This window comes from Acartia tonsa, chromosome 1 (assembly GCF_053477335.1).
Source record: "Acartia tonsa isolate MP-2025a chromosome 1, ASM5347733v1, whole genome shotgun sequence".
Taxonomy (NCBI): domain Eukaryota; kingdom Metazoa; phylum Arthropoda; class Copepoda; order Calanoida; family Acartiidae; genus Acartia; species Acartia tonsa.
Window position 1 is genome coordinate 54983743 of NC_137260.1, and position 17483 is coordinate 55001225.

Here is a 17483-nt window from a genome sequence, read left to right on the forward strand (position 1 = left end):
AAACTACAGAAGGTGATAGGTAGAATGGGCATTACTGTAGGTATACATATCTTCAGAAATGTACATATATTTCCAACATACTCAGCTTTTATTATATTTGATTACTTATAGTGTACTAACAACTACGTCCCTAGCATCTAGGGGCTCAATGAAAATAAAATAGCCTAAAAGCATCATAAGACTTAAGTCATGCTTACCACAAAATAGAATCCAATCGACTAGTTTAAAGCTTTTTACATGATAAATACTAAATTTTATCAAATTGAAAATTAGTTGAACTCTACCCCTCTTAGAGGGATAGACATATAAAAAGACACTCTTAGTCTTTCAAATCGAATCTATTTTGTGAAAAAAGTCCTGGGGGGATATAAATTGGTGGTTTGTTGACAAAATTCAGGAAATATCCTGACAGCTCCCTAAAATTCTCTCCTTTCCATTTCTCTCTCTTATAAAACTTATCCCTCTCTTTTTTTCCCTTTTTTTTACTTCCTCCCTCATTATTTCTATCATTTCTTCTTGGATAAATTTCAAATAATATTATCCTCTTTAGACTTTTTTTCTGGTAGCAAAGTCTCTATACATGTATTTCTAGTTGGTCATTGAAGTAAAGCTACTTTACCCGGGGATCTAAAGGGATAAGAAAATGACCGATAAATTGAAGTACATTCCCAATGAAGATACACAAAATTACCCCTTCTGTAGATTACAATTAGTTGTTGAAACGTTTGATCACTCAACTTAATGAACCAACCAATCAAAATTCAATAAAGCCCCAAAGTTGTTAAGCCCTCGAATAAGATAATAATATTATGAAACTTTGGGGACTAGAGTAATAAACAATCCATTGACCCCTTCCTCCCTGACTCTAACCGCTTGCAACAGCTATAATGTTTTTTTGTTTTTTTTTGTGCTTTTGTCTGTTGAAAGGGCTTATATATTTTTATTATTTCATCTAAAAATTGTTAGATTGATGTTGCTGCGCTACTAACTTACCAAACAGTTCTTGTTTTTTGTTTGTTTCGCCCTTATTTTGATTTGCCTGGTTACCTAGTTTTAAAAAATGACATTGCATAAAATAATTCTGGAGGTGTGCATTATTTTCCGCATCAATATGTATCAAATAATTAGAAACGCATGATAATTTTAAAAAATCACAAACTTTATCTATCTCTTTGCTCAACTTATTGGTTGAAAAATTTGGACATTTATACTAACCAATCCAAATTCGTTAAAAGTACCCGGAATTTGGAGCCAACGAAAAAGATAACGTAGGTAAAAACCTTGGGTATCAATGTAATTTGCAGTCCGATGTCACCTCATTATATGAATAATATGCGAAAATAAAAATAAGCGGAATTGTTCGCACACAGATTCTGGAACAATATGAAAACTTTGAGCCATGAAATACATAAAATTCATTAAATCATGCAAACATACATACACCAACAGGGATAGTTATAAAGTAGCTGTGCCAACAAGAGAGTTATGTCCATAAGTATCGCGACTATAACAAGGATACAATTCTTTTAGAAAATTTAAATGTTTTAAGATAATTTTTATGAAAAATTATCAGAAATCCTTATATAATAGAAACATGATGTTTGTAAGAGTGTTTGTGTTTGTGGTTGTCAGTATTGATAAATGTTGCTAACCGCTGAACCGATATGGTTCTCATTATTCTCTAATTAGTCTGTCAAATCCACATTTATAAAATCAAATTGCCAAAAACACAGTAATGTGCAGTTTTGCTAGTCATATAAATGCCATGTATCAAAAGATCTTTAAACAAAGGAAAGAGAATATAGTGAAAAGTATGGAAGTAATATTCCCCACAAACCTTCTACAATCTTAATGAATTAAAATCTTTGAATATATGTCTCCTATACGTGGGTAGAACATGAGTTGATGTAATGATAATATTGTAAAGTTACGCCAATTTAAAAAAAATTAGGGTAATCTACCTTTTTTAGAAGCGGAGCTAAACTTGTTTGTTGTTGGTTCGTTAGTGTCATCGGGACCAACAAATCTAGATAATAATCCCATTGTTTTTCATTTTCATATCTGCGGAAACATGTCTATTATACGTTGCTACAAATAAATATTCCTATCTGATTCAATCAACAATTTATTTCCTTACAGCTTCGCAACATGTTGATGGAATCATGCTTGTTTTATTTTATATCTGCATTTTTATGATTAAATAGCAGCTACAAAATAATGTTCTATTGTTTTAATAATTTTAATTGCCTGGCTGAAATTCTATTTTTAATACCAATTTTCTGTTAACCATTTTCATGAGGGATTTTTTATTTTAAAATGACAATCATGTCCAAAAATTGATATAATATACGTGGATAGTATGACAGGGGAAAGTTTGCGGTCAATTTTGGTTTATACTTTAGTTCTCAGTCATTGGTTTGTTCAGTAGAAGGAAAAGTTATGGGGTAAAAGGGGTGGATGGAGGTTATCGTTATATTAGCCATCTGGCAGGACCATTTTATTAGAGTTGGCAGAAAGATATAACAAAACTTCTTAATAAAAAATTGACACAATCGTATTGGCAACTTTTCGTTGCAAATACCAGGGCACTCTTTGCCACAGATGGTTTTTTAATTAAAGTCTTTTAAGATACAAATGCCATAGTTTTAGAGTAGCTGCGCTCTATTTTAGTTTACAATTTTTTCTTCGGTTTTCAGTGAAGACAAATGAGGGTAAAAATCACCCTAACACATAAATATGGTTAAGTGTACAGTTTTGACGTAACTTCCATACACCTTGATCATAGAATAATATAGAATGAATCTTTTAAGATTCCATTATATAAAGTAGTAAGATTTTTTTGTCTGTAGCGAAGGATCTCAGATATGGGTCTTATATTTTATATTATATAAAATATTTTTTTTGGTATTTTGATAATGTTAGCAGATTTTATAAAAGCAATAATAGTTTTATCTAAACAGCTGAAAAGCAGAATCATTCTTTGGAAACAGTAGAAATAGCTAACCATCTCTTCATCTATTTTTGTCCAATCTAATCCTGTAAACACCAATGTTACGAAAAGGCAATATTAGATCTGCCACCTGTACTTTAATTTTTAGTTTTTTTCTATGATCTTCATTTCTGAACCGTGTAACTTGACAGAACTAGCTTCCTGTTTATTCATCTAAAGTGTTCTATGATACTTAGCAAGGCAGCGGGACAAATAGACGGTGTGTATTCACTTCCCCATATTATCAAATCATTAGCATAAACGCTAATGTCACAACAACATATCGATATTAAAGATGTATATACAGATAACTACCTCCCTTACTTTTTCAATGACATTATTGTATGCTACCAAATTGTGTTAATATATGTACACTTCACCATTGGTTTATTATCAATGGCCCAATTGAGAGGCGGCACAAGGACAATGCGATAGGGAGATACAGATATACCCCTATCTCACTTTAGTGTTTTACTCTAATATCACAACAATTTAATACTACTAAACTAAAGCAACAAAGCTAATATTTTTTAATCCACAAGAGACTATTCGATAATATCTAGATTAATATTAAAGGATTTTTTTCTAAATATAGTTGAGAATTTTCTAGAACTTTTAGAAGTATAGAGGGCCTTCCTTTTATCTTATTAACACATCCCTTCTTATTAATTTGCTATTGTTTCTATCGCGAATATGAAATTCTATGCGAAAGTAAAGGCACATCCCAAGAGACAACCCTTGTCAAAGGATATTAATTAAACAATCTTACTTTTTTCTTATGGGAAAATGATAACACCCCATGGTTACGAAGGATTTGGAATCACAAGTAAAAAAATCACTCAGTTTTTTTTTATTCTGTTGTCGATTTCTTGCATTTAAAGTAAACTTGGGCATACATTGTACAAAAATTACAGGTCAATCAACATTTGATGAAGAAACATTGACTACATGCCTTCGTAAAAATTATGCAGAAAAAATGGTTTTAAAGTTTTCTTCGATTCCATAATCCCTTAATCCCCGCATAACGCGTTCTACATGACTTTTCCTTATAATTAAACACAATTAGTTAACTTTTAATATTTCAAATTTATCCCCCCTAGCATTTTTTCAGCATTTTCATGGACAACAAAAAAAAGGATTGATTGATACAACTTTATCAACAGTACACATTCCATATAATTGGGGTCTGTATGTTTTACTTTAAATCTGTCGGTTTTAGTCAGAGAAGCAGCTTGTAGTGCCTAATAAAAAATTACACCATTCAATACAAATGACCAATGATAGGCCAGTATACAATTTACCATTGGTCAGTTGTATTGTATGACGTCATTTTTATTAGGCCCTATAAGCTGCTTCCAATACACAGTGGAGAAAAGGTAGAAAAGCTTGTTTAAAGAAAATTTGGTTTACTCACTTCGATTGACGTTATTCTATCTTGTGGATAAATGTTCATATGTAGGCAGCTTATAGTTTTATCAATGAACTACAACTATGCTGCGTTGCTTGTGGACATAACCTTACCTTGTTTTTACAACACATTATTTTCGGAAGGTCGTTCTTTTGTTTTATTTAGACATTTTAGCATGATAATAATTAAAAGAAACTTAGACATTTTAAAGAATATAAAAAAACAGTATTTTCATAGAACTTAATCTAATTTTTAAAGATGTAAGCATCATGATTTATAGATTTCCAGTTACATACCAAAGTATTTAAAATATTTTTTTCCCTTTCCCAAGGGTAAAAAATCCAGCGCAAGGACGTCCAAGGTTTTTTAATTGAGGGGGGTAAAAAAGGTTTGAGCGGGTAATTTAAAATATTTTCAAAAGTTTAAGGGAGTAAATACCCCTTTCCTCCCCACCTTGGACGTGTATGGGCCCCAGCGATAGAGAAGACAATAAAGCTTGATAGAATCTACAACTCCTGTCCTTCAATGTTTAACAGCCAGCAAAGGCATAATTTCACATATTCCAATTGGAAGTGAGGTAGATTATATTATTGTTTATTTGTAATGATTTTTTATTTTTATTATTTTGCTATAATAAAACATGAATAATTAATATTATATATTAATGTTTTATACTAATTTGTTAATACCAATTAGTAATTAAGTTTTATTGCAAATACAGCTTTTTTTATGTGGGTTACGAAAAACATTAATTTTCTTACATACATTCTATATTTTTGTTATTAACTACCAATGATTCTCACAAACGTTTTTTGCCCTTTCATAAAAAATTACATGTGATCTGTCTAATATTTTTTAATGGCAGTATTAACAACGCTGTATTTACTTTATAATTAAGGTCGGTCCGTCTGTCCGTCAAAGTATGTCCTTATACAGCATTCTGGATTTAAACAATTTTGCAACAAAGTTATTTCATTTTCGTTTAGACTTACAAATTAAGTTTGTTTGTGCTTCCTTCTTGTTTATTAACCAAATTATTTTCCTTTCATAAACTCGTTTTATGTGCCAAACTGTAGCATATCTATAGAAATTTTAGTATTGGGCAGGATTAAGAACGTGGGAACGTCTATCTTTTCTTTCACAAGCATATTCTCAAGTGTTTATATACACTAAGACTGAATGCCTTAAAGACAGAGTTCATTTTAGAGCAGCCCAACCATATCTGCGCACAAAAGTAGAATTTATAGCCTTGTCGAATAGGAGAGTTTTTTTGTTTACATAAAATTATATTTGCCTGATACCTTCGTCTGCAATATGAACAACATCAAATTGATTAAAATAACAGAATACCGACTTTTACTTATCCTTTTTTGTCTGTAGGGAAGGATCTTGCTAACCGCTGAGCCAATATGGTTCTCGTTACAGTGAAGATTCTTATTGGTCCAGGGAAGGTTTTCAACTATTTTGTTGGGACGTAGCTGCTAGTTTACTTTAAGTGCAGGGATATTTTGGTTTGAAAAAAAAACTTTTTCGAATGCGCGCCAGCTCTTAGTTAAAACACTTAATAAATTACTTTGCCCCAACATAAGAAATATTGGGGAAGTTATAGGGAAATGAAAATATAAAACGGGGGGGGGGGGGATAGGTCTAGATCACAAAATAGGGCAAGAAGCCATCTTATGTAAAAATAATATTCGTTTCGTTACAAAAATAACACAGACCAACGTCTTATTTTCACTTTTAAAGGATAAAAAATGTTCACAAAAGTTGTGTTGAAAAACTGTTTCATTCTTATATAATTCCATTTGAAAATAGAATCATAAAACTTAAGGAAAAGCCATATTTTGATTTTATATATGTAAGAACTTTAGTGTCCCTAGTTTCTAGGGGATCCAAATACTGTTAAAACCTATCATGAAGTTTATGTAGCATCATTATACATAAAAATCTTGTTTTAGTAGTTATCAAAATCTTATATGACAATTAGATTTGGGTAACTTTAAACATGATTACGCTGTCTATAGAAAAACAACCCCTTGATTGCACGAACTTTGTCTTAATAGACATTTATACAGCTATATTGATTTGTACAAAAGAACAAAATTAAACATAAACTGTACCTATATCTAAAAAGGTTAATGCATATAATCTAAAACTCCTTACCAGGTTAAATCATTTAAATTAAAGGGTTCAAATCCAGCACAATCAATTACTTTCAAATAAACAAGAAAAAACTATTTTTATAGGTAGCGAAGCAACAAAAAAGTTGCACAATTTTGTATAAGAAGAACATAACAATATATCCGTGTACTGAAGGATCTTGCTAACCATTCCGATATGGTTCTCCCATACGTGTAGCTTCTGAGAGGTCCTAGCAAGAGTTTATAACTATCCTTCTAAACACCGATGCCACTAATAGTTTTTTAAAAATAATAGTTTATTTTCAAAAAAATTTTGTAGACTTTTAAATTGGTCTTCAAAATTATAATCTAACTTACTACGATGTATGTAAATGCAAGCCCTAGTCATAGAGCAGCTATGCTACTTAAAAAGGGTAGCCGCCCTTTTTCTGCATAATCACCTGTGATATATTTATCCATTTAGCTTCTGCCATGTGGCTAAAATTATTTTACCTAACCTTAAGAGGTTAGTCCACCAAAGGGATTTCAGCAAAAGTATTTTGGAATACATTATGTGTTTTCCCTCATATAAATTCTTCACTTCAGAAGAAAAAAAATTAATTGAAAATAAGGGGGTTGGTGTAGTTTTCGTAAAATATCAAGGGTGAAGCTCCCAAGAACTTTGGGCTTAGCCACAGTTTGTATACAAAAGTTACTTTAAAATACCTAATAACTAACCCAAATTAATGCAAATCTATATAAAACTAAATTTAATTGATCTTTTTACAAAGAAGGAAAATTTAAAAAAATACTCTGTAAGGAAATGCCCCTTTTTAGCATAATTATAGCGTGGAAAGTTGAAAATAATCACAACCTTTACAAATTCAATAAGCTTCAAACCAAAATTGGCCTATGCAGAGCAAAATTCAGGGGTAACAGAATAGGACAATTTAATTTATATTAGTTTTCCTCCAATTATTAAAACACAGAAAATTTGTTTTAAAAAAAATAATAAAATTCGCGGTTATTCTATAACTTACTTTGGAAGTCTGTTTGACGAGACCAATACTAAAAAATGGTATGGCTTTCATTTAAAAGAAAAAATAATAACAAAAGCAACTTATTGTAACCTCATTTTGTGACAGCTTTGAGATAAATATCTTATATTACAAATTAGAAAATGGGAGAAAGATTGTTTTATATCCCATTGACTAATCCCTGTATTCCTTTAAGAAATGGCAGTGCTTAATGATAGAAAGGAATAAGTGGGTTGATGGGGGGGGGGGGAGGCAATATATATATAGAGTTAAGAAGTTAGTTAAACTCATGGTTAAAGGGATAGGGCATTAATCTTTATCACATTTATCATGTATAGAATTGTACCTTTAAAATTTTATCTTCATGTTAGAAGGAAGAAAAGGTTGTAGAATAATGTAAACTTATTACACTTAGTTCCCTGATAGGGACGGGGGAAATGGGAGAAAATTGGCTCAAATTCTTCCCTTTGATTAATTTGGTTTAACTGTTTCTAAATGCAGCTTTTAAACTTGGGTGCTCCACAACACTGCGACTCTGCTCATTCTATATACATATATGTATGCTCAGACGAGAATTCATTAATTCGCACATTGAGACCAGAATAGCTGGGGGTAGGAGGGAGGGAGGGAAGGTAAGTTTAGGTAGTTAGTAGTTCCTTTCAAAGTATTTATTAAGAAGCATACCCACTTTGCAATTAGGGCAAGTCCTTGACAACTAAGAAAATATACATGAACTAAAGTACAATAATATTAATTACTCTATTAAGGTACTCCTATCTATCGCATTCATGGGTATTCCTATCTAGTGCATAGCTATGCTTATCTCATATATAGGTATTATTGAAATAAAGATATGTATGTTAATCTTTTTTCAGTCGTATACCTATGTGCATATGTTTACAAATTTCCTTTAAAAGTCTATGTTATACTTGCTTTTTTTGGCATAAATCAAAATTTTGCTACACTCTTTATAAAACTAATTGTCCTTGTTAATTTTGTGTTTAGAGAATAGTAATGGTAACTTTGGCCCGAGCTTTTTAGGCATCTTACAGATATTTAAACAAATGTTTTAATTATATTAACAATATCAAAAGCAGATTTGCATTGTTTGAAATAGGATAAATATTATTCACTGAGGGAAAAAAGTCTGAAACTTTGCAGCTAGGATGACCAAATTTTAGGACGAACTTTTATTTTTCATAACAAAAAAAATTACTTTTTCTGATCATCGCCGAAAAACGGCAAATAACGGAAACCGCCATTTTCGGCGGTTACGGCGGTAAAACGGCGATTGGCGGCGCAAATTAATATTTTTATCTGTTTATTATTGCTCAAGGATTTACCAAAAAAAATTATAGGTCTCTAGCTGTAATAGAGGCCACGATATTCATGATATATGTCTGTAGTAAAAGCCGGACAAAAATCGGTCATAAAGTCGGTCAGTGAGCGGTCAAACGGTCATAACACCACTTTTCTCAGATGGTCATTGATATCTAAGTATTCACCAAAAAAATTTTAGGTTTCTACCTTATGCACAAAAGTCATAATGTAGAAATTTTTTTTGCTACCCAACCGACTTTGACCAGACACCACGACCGACACAGACCAGATATCCTAATAAAATCAACTCTTGCCTACGTATAATTACTAAACTTAAAAAGTCATGAAGTTACAGCTCTCCATCTTACCTACAAAAAAAATGAGATTGAAAAAACTAGAGGGGGGGCTCTTTGAGCCCCCCCCCCCGATCTGTAAGGGTTAACTAAATTGTAGTTATAAAAGTAGTCTGTGTGTCTGTACCGAAGGATCTCGCTAACCGCTGAACCGATCGGGTTATCCTTAACAGGGTAGCTTCTCATAGGTCCCGGGAGGGTTTATAACTATTTTTTTGGGGGGTTGGACACCCCCAACCCCCCCAAAAAATGAAAAATCCCCCCCCCAAATTTTTATTTTTTTAATTAAAATAAAAATGAGGGGTGAAGAACCCCCCCCCCAAAAAAAAAAAATATTCGCCCCCCCCTCAAATTTTTTTTTACTTTTTCTTTAAAAATTTACAATAGGAAATTGGGTTATTAAATTTGACTCTCTCCTCAAGTGTCCCCTAGAGGCCTCTAGGGGCGTAGCCGCTAGTCCAATAATATAAAGTAGTATCGTTTTTTTGGTCTGAAGCTCAAGAACTAAAGAACTATTTGAGTCATCCCTTTTAGGGAAGCTTTACATAGGTCCAGGGATGGTTTTAGGCTATGTTTCTGTTCTATTCCTACCAATTTGAGTCACTAGATGCTATGGGCGCAGCTGCTAGTATCAATATAAAAAGCTTTATCAAAATCATGTATAAGATTCGGATGAACCCTAGTTAGAAGGAGTGGTGATTAAAATTAATTTACAAAAGGGTTTCTAAAGAAGATAATAAATATTAATCTACAAATAATTCAAATGATAAACACTCGGGCTAAAATTGCAAAATTGAAAATAAAACGAAAATGATTATTTGAAATTTATATTTTTAGAAAATACACTAAGCCACAACAAGAACGAGGACATTTAATGGTTAATGAGTTTTTAAATTTGCAAATAAACCTTTTTACTGGTGTCCTTTACTAATGCTAACGGATTCTCCCCTATCACTTAAAAGCTTTGTTTTCATAGGGATAGGGAAGGACAGAAAAATAGCCTAAACCTATCCAAAGTCTAGTATCTACAAATAAGAGAGCCAAAATACTTCCCGGGACTAATGCGAAGCTTTCCTAAAATGTACAACTTTATTACTTCGGTACTTATCAAAAAGTTAAGCTTCAGACAAAAAGCATGCTTGTTTTTTGCATGTCAATTGTCTCTCAAACCTCTGGACCAAATGGGTTCTTTTCAGGGAAGCGCATTATATTACACATAGGGTAGTTTATATTTTGAGAGGAGGAAAGTTTTATTCTGCCAACCTTTCCATGTAACAAAAGTAACTTTTCTAATTATGGTTTGAAGGTGCAATGTTTTTTAAAAAGAGGATGGATATTATTCACTTGCCAATGCATTACAATATTTAGTTGAAGGGTTCTTACAACAAAACATTATGTAGCAATTTTGTATTATGGTAATTCATTTCAAGCGAAACATGAAACAAACTATGAATTTATAGATTTTTATACATTTATAATAGATACGTGTTACAAATTAAGATTTAATTAAACTTTTCATTTGTCTTTTCTTATTTTGTTTTTATTCTTTCTTTAAAATTCTTGCTTGTTGCCTCCTTCAATCAGTTTAATATTAAACCAATTGATATAGAAAATACGTGGATATGTTGACAGGGGAAAATTTTTGTCGTAAATTTAGCTTGCTAATATGGAACTCATTTATTGGTAAGCTCGCTCATTTAGTTAGAGTGAAGGAGTTGGATGTGAGGTGTCGTTATTTTAGCCAGCTACGAGTACTACTTTATCAGAATGCATGAAATCTGGTGCAACATCCAAGAAATAATATATATATGATTAAACAATATAAAATCAGACGTTCTATATTCTTAGAAGAAATTTTGCAATATGAATTATGCTGTATAAACCTAATACCAATTGTGTTTTAAAGATGCAGGTAAAATCCCATTTTCACCCCAAGATAATTAGGATTAACAACACCCAACAGTCACAAATATGTTTGATACATAAACTTGTTTGGGAGTCACCAATGTGCTAGATAATGTCTTGCGCCTAATATAGGCCAAGGCATCTCCCATCTCTTATTGTTGTCACAAGTTTTGCCTGGCGAGATAAGACACATTTTTACACATCGAATTAAAATCTCGTAATTTAGATTCCGTTTTAAGCCTGCCAGTTTTTAGGTAAAGACACTCAAGGATTAATCTTAAATAGAATTAAAGTCGGACTAATTACGCTCCACCTGCAAATATGAGGAGCCTACTGAGTTGCCTACATTACAATTGTATACATGATTAATGTTTTCTCATCATTACACTTGCAGATCTAGTGGAGTGATAACCTTTTCGGCCCATCCTATTTCCAGTGTGCAGTCACTCCAACATAAAAGCTTCTTTCTCTAAAATAGCAAGAGACAAAACAGAAAATATTTAAATCCCACGTTTTTGAAAACACACATAAAAAGCAAAAAAATAAATCACCAAAATCTTTCAAAAAATTATTAAACCTTTAACTATGTATAATCATTGGCGTGCAGAATCTGGGGCTGTAGGGAGGTGTGAACACCATTCTTACAATTTAAATTTAGTAGGACTATTTTTACCCTTTTTTAACCCCTTTGTAAAGCAATGTGTGCACGCCACTAATATGAACATATGTAGATTTATGTCAAAAGCTTAAAGAAGTTATAGTATGTTTTCTTTCAAACAAACTGTCAGTAAAGGATTTTTATTTATAAATGAACGACTTACACCAACAGATCTATAGTGTAGATGTATATACAGATAACTACCTCCACCCCTTTTTCAATGACATTTTCTTCTGCTATCAAATTGTTTTCTACTACTTGGCTGTGTTAATATTCCCGTTACTATTGATTGATTTTCAAAGACCCAATTGAGAGTCGGCGCAAGGACATGGCGATAGGGAAAATACATTTATTTAACCCTTTCTTCCTCTAGTGTTTTACTCAAATCTTTCCCCATCGTCAAATAAACTTGAAGAAAATAATAGTTTCTATAAAAAAAATATTATAAAGTACAACCTAATTGATATTTTATATAGTCTATGCTTTCTAATAAAAATAATATTATGCAAAAATATTATAGACACACACACCCACAAACACACAAACACACCCACAAACACACACAAAGTCCCTGTTTCCAGTTTCTGCTCTATTGATATGATATTGTATTGAGCCCAGACCCTTTGTGCTCGGATATATATCAATTATCCTATTTCTATGACAATAATTCCTTAAATGCTTCGACAATATCCCTGGCTATAATGTCAGCGTTGCAGGGATAGGGTAATGGAAAATAAATTAGTCATTGTTTAGAAGAAGATTAATATTAGAGTAAAAAAATAGAGGGAAAAGGGGTTAATTCCAAGGACCCTTTGCCGACTTTCAATTGGGTCTTTGAAAATCAACCAATAACGTCGGGAATATTAACACATAGTGACATAACCTAGTCGCTACAAAAAATTAGAAAGCAATTTGCTAGCAGACGAAAAAGGTAGCTTAATGTTATTGTCCTAAAGCACTTTTGTCTTAAAATCTATCTTTTTATGAAAGTTACAACTATCAGACAACCAACCATTCTATTGCACAACCTTTTATTGAAAGTCAAAATTTTGATTTTATTGAGTCAAACCTGTTTATGGGTGAAGGTATTTACCATTCCCATATTATCATTAGTAGAGCAGCTACTCTTTAGTTTGGGTATTTTTAAGTATATACATAGATAGGAGCACTAACATTTTTAACATTATAGTCTTGATGCGGCTACAGCCTAGGCCTTCTAGATTGTAGTTTGAGCTTATTAATAGATTTAAAAGAACAGCTCTTAGTTGGTTTCTTTTCTAAATGCAGAAAAGTTTAATTTGGCAACCCTTTATTCCTGGGGTATAATACATAGTTACATTATCCATAAATCACATTATAATATTATGCTGTTACCAGGGAGGAACAGATCAACATTAAATAAAATAAGCTTCACTACATTCTACCGTTTATATTTAGCAGGTGCTTTAACGGCTAAATTTCAATTTATCTTGGGGGTAGGCTTAATTAATTCTTCATTGTCATATCCCTCTATCCCTGTCTGTTCCCCTTTCTGATACAGCTTCATACCTAATCATAGAATATAGAAAAAACAGACTGCTGAAAAATATATCCTGATTGAAAATATAGTATTTATACTTCCTTAAATTAGGTATAAAAGAATTGTATGATCATTGTAAAACTACATAAATAAAGTAATGCTTTGATTAAAAGTCAATTATTCGACGGATTGTTGAGAATATATTGTGATATAAGTTTTAATTGGGTAACAGGCTACCTGGCTCTTCTTCTTTAGTGTAACTTAAAACATATTTGATACATATTAGGCAGTAAAACATGTCATGGTATGCCAGGTAGGGAGAGGACATTCGACTCTAAATTGTACTCATAATTATAAACTTTGAGTACTTTAAATCATGATAGGTTATTTAAAACTATCAGTATCCACCAAACTTTTAAATTTTGCATTAATTTTAACCTAAAGAAAGGCTAATTTTATCGATCATTATTGGGAGTTGACATCAATTTATCGTCCATTGTTACATCCCTTCAAAGCTGTGATTCTGTAAAAAATATGTAGACTTTTTATTAGAGAATTATTACAATCTGCTGCTATGTCAGGTGTATAAAGGTCAGATAGTTAATTGACCATGCAGTTTTTTTAGATTTTTAACATATAACTTAATATTGTTAATATTTTAATCTTTAACTTAAATTCACTCTTTAAATTTGTTTATATTAAATTACATTTCTATTTAAACACTTTTTTGTACATTTTTATAATTGTTTTTGTTTCGAAAGTAGATTAATTCTGTATGAAAACAGCGAGGATTTTAAATTTCAAAATCAGTGCAGCTTTAAATTTTGACAAAATAAAGTTAGATACAGTCAATTACTGCATATGACATATTGCTTAAATTTAAGCTATTGTTATCTAATCTTTTTAAAAAGTTTTTTTTATATGTAAATTTTTCAGTCTAAAGAACGTATTGGCGAACGTAATAGCGGACACATTTTTAGAGAAGATTTGCTACTAATAAGAGGATTATTATAATGCATTTTCTAACTAAAGATTCTTTCAAAACATTTTTAATGCAAATTTTAAAGGGCTTTTCATCTGCGGAAGCCAGGAATGCAACAACCTAGGGACATAGCCAAGCCGCACTTTTCAAGTCAATATTAAACTGCAACTGCAAATATTTAAGAATTCCACAGCTGACGCTGAATTCGACAGTGATTCATTTTTTCCGCGACCGTGCAACGATAAAGTGCGGCTGTCAAGCATTAGATTTAACCTAGTTGTTATTTTGATTAAATTTTGACAACAATACATGCATTTTAATTATTTTCATTTAGTATAATTCATATTTTGTAATTAAATTTTTCCTGCTAAATTTAGTTTAATGTTTTTAGATAATTATTTCATGGAATATAAGTTTTGGAAGAAGTTAAATACTGTTATGTTTTTTTTTATTTGTTATAATAAAAATATATTAGCTATCTTTGCCTGAAGGACACAAACAAATAAATGTAAAAGTATCAAAATGTAAAAGTTTAGTAATCGTAGTCCTTTTTCTGTAATTAATGGAAACTAGAGGGTGAGGTAAATATCATAACACTCCTTACCAAACAGGCTTTTCATTGATCAGTACTTGGATGCCCTAAAGGGGTTAATTGTTTCCTTCTGCAACCAAGCTAATTTTATTATTATCCGAGATGAGAGAGGGTGGAGCCACCCTCCCCTCCCCCCCCCCACCGACTTGTAAAGTTATTATTTTCTTTTTTCTTCTCACATGTACTTTATGTTACCAATCATGCAAATACAGAATTACAGAAATACATGATTACATTTTCTTTATTAACTTTATTGGGTTGGGATTACATATCTTTACATGGATAAAGGGAAAGGACACTTGCGTTATAAAAAAATAGGACAGCTGCAAAAATAATGGAGATGGTTAATTAAGCCCAAATGATTTAATTGGTAGTTTCCCTTAAAGTGTCTAGTTGAGTACAGAGCCAACCTCCCATATTTTAAAATAGATTAAAAATAAGAGAGGGGTCGGGAGTTTTTTTTTGTCTGTTTGTTAATTACTTTAGATCAGGTTAGGATAGTTTATATTGGGTAGCTCCGAAGGCATAGACGCTGCAGAGTTGGATCCCATTTTAGGATTAGGCGGCAGGAAATTTCTTGGCCCATAAACAGGCTTAGTTAAGTTTTACATCAACGACTTCTGCCATTTTCCATTTAATCCCTGATATCATCAAACATATAACAATATTTTTTTTTATTTTCACACATATATATTTTTATTTATATAGAGATATTTTTTATTTATTATTAGCTTACAGAGATATTCTATAATATTTTATAATTTAGTTTTGTATTACTGAGGGTAAATGTTGCACTTGTACCGAGAATAGGCTTTTAAATCGAAGGTCCTAACAAAGTGTTGCTGTGTGTCAAATGGGTTACAGACATCTAGTAGACTTATTATGTACGTAAGTTGTAAAAGTACAAGGGCTAATAAACCAATAGAATAATCCTGTAAAGTATTGTAATATATATTGTTTTGTACATTTTTTAGAATAAATATTTCAGATATTCGAGAATACACACCGTACAAAATCAGAATCTGAATTAAACCCCCGCCGGGGATTGTTGATATAAATTGTAGATTAGCTGCGCTAGAAATAAAGTTTTGACATCTGTAAAGAAGAAGAGAGGCAGTGGGGCCATTGTGATATCAACATCTTATTTTATTTGGTTACTTTTTACAGCGTGAGCTTGCGAGACACACTGTGCTACTATACTTATTAAGTTAAACGTGAAAAGCTTTCGTTTTATGCATTTTATCTACTTATTGGTTATAAATTGATAAGGTGAGTAAAAATCTTATATTCATTTTGTTCGATCAATCTCATTTTTAGCTTTCTAGATCAAAAATCTTAATTTTAAGAGATTAATTTTTTTTTCAATACTGTTCAACTTTCTCTGCTATATAGCACAGTGTGGCAAATAGAAAATAAAAGAAAAGTTTTGCCCAAAATGCTTGCTATCAATGAAACCAATCAACTCTTAACAAACTGAAACACAAACACCAAACCAATTCAAACATTATCATTTTAATTGTGTAGTTAGTTTTTTTTATGTTAGTTATAAATATTTCATAACCCTTAACTTACTAACACGTATCTAATTTATCATTTTTTTCTTATTTTACTTATTATATGATGTATGATTATTTCTGTAAAACGAATAAATCATTTCAACAACAACAACAATTTCCATCCTGTTCAATATATCTTATTTCAACTTTCTCTACCACATAGCACAGTGTGGCAAATAGAGAATGAAAGAGAAGTTTATTTCCATCCTATACAATCTATCTGATTTCAACTTTTTTTGCTACATGGCACAGTGTGGCAAATAGAGAATAAAAGAAAAGTTTATTTCCATCCTGTTCAATCTATCTGATTGCTTTTTATTATCTCGGGTAAAGAGAGAACAAGAACAACAACACCCAAGATATGCAAAGCTTCTTGGAAAAACATACTTATTTTTTTACTTTCATGTTATTTAAATTTCTTTTACCCCCAATCAGTACAAAATTTTAACAATTTATCTTTTTTCTTTTCTTGAACTATCTCTCTTTGTATCTTATTCTAAATGTTTGTGTTTTGCGAGTTTTTGCATAACTTTCTTGATATCAACAAGCCGACTAGTTATAGAGAGGCTTTGCTACAAGCAAAAAAATGTAAAGAAATAAGGATGATCGACCTTTCCCACTTTTTACAAACTTTGCGCGTTTGTGACAAAGTAAGATTTTTATGGGCCTTTTCCGGTCAGTGAAATTTTCCTTTTTTTGCAACTGGACCTTACACTCCCCCCCCCCCCCCCCACTTCTCCTCCAATACCAACATCGTGTTGAATAACATACTAGGTTGAAAGTAACCCCAACCTTCAATGATTAATACAACAACTAAATAACCAGCTACTAAAAACCCTTCGGAAATTAATCTAAAAAAATACATATATATAAACTGTTTATAATGCTTTTGAGGATAGCTTTTATTTATACACCCTAATTTCATAAAAGGGAAAATATCTTTGTAGGATATTTATTGGTTAAAATAAAAATGATTTTCTAGCTGGCCTGTTGATCTGTTGCATACATAGACTGAGAATATAAGAGTTATCTAAAAAAACTGTT